Here is a 1,230-nt window from a genome sequence, read left to right on the forward strand (position 1 = left end):
CAGGCCGAAGATGACATCACGAGTTATCCCTGGTGTAGGGCAGATTCTGGAGCAGCAACAACAGACCCTACAGTCACTGGCAGCTGGCTTTGACTTACCGAGACCAGAACTTCTCACGTTTGAGGGAGATCCAAAACACTACTTCAAATTTATCAGCAGTTTTGAGGCAAACATAGGGAGTAGGAACTTTGACTGTAAGTTAAAGCTCAACTATCTGATTCAGCAATGCACTGGCACTGCTAGAGAGTGTATCGAGGATTTTGTGATACTCGAACCAGAGGAGGGATATCGGAAAGCGTGCGATGTGCTGAAGCGTCGCTTTGGTAGGCCTCATGTAGTTGCCAATGCATATGTTATGGAAGTCGTTGAGGGACCGCCATTAAGAAACACCGACACAATTGGTCTACAGAAGATGTCAGATCAAATGAGACGATGTGAGACTGTTCTCACTCGAATGGGATATGTGGCAGATATTGATAATACAGAAAATCTGAGGAAAATCGTTAAGCGCTTGCCATTCCACATCAGATCAAGGTGGGTCGAAAAGGCTGATAGATACCTTGAAGGGGGAGTTGAGCCGAATTTTGTGCAGCTTACAGAGTTTGTAGAGGAAAGAGCTCGAGTGGCCAGCACCATGTACGGACAAGACTTGAACGTGGTAACAACACCTCACAAGACAGCCGTCGTAAGAAATCGGGTGGGCAACAGAGGTGGCATTTCGTTGGCGATGTATGGTCAAAACACTGCCAGCTATACACCTGGTAATAGCAGGGTAGGAGGAAGCAACATGAGCAGCAACTTCTACAGGTGTCCTTCCTGCCAAGGAGCACATCAGTTGCTCTATTGTAGAAACTTTAAGGAGAAACCATTTATCGAAAGACAGAAGGTCACACGTGACAATAAATTGTGTGACAATTGCTTTCGTCGAGGTCATTTTGCCAAAGGGTGTATGGAGAGGGGGGCATGTGACCGGGAAGGTTGCTGGAGGAAACATCACAAGCTACTGCACCCGCCGCCAAGGTTTCAAACCAATGGAGGTCAGACACCTGCAAGCTCCAGCGCTGGGATTGGGAGAGTTGATGCAGCGGCGAGGGAAGAGGGGAACACTATGTCTACCTCGGCAAGCCAGGGCAGAGTTTGTCTCCGCATTATACCGGTGAGGGTGAAGGGTAGAGATAAATCGTCTGAAGCTAAAGTTTATGCTCTACTTGACGAAGGGTCGGACATTTC

This window comes from Priapulus caudatus, unplaced genomic scaffold, assembly GCF_000485595.1.
Source record: "Priapulus caudatus unplaced genomic scaffold, Priapulus_caudatus-5.0.1 Scaffold452, whole genome shotgun sequence".
Lineage (NCBI taxonomy): Eukaryota > Metazoa > Priapulida > Priapulimorpha > Priapulimorphida > Priapulidae > Priapulus > Priapulus caudatus.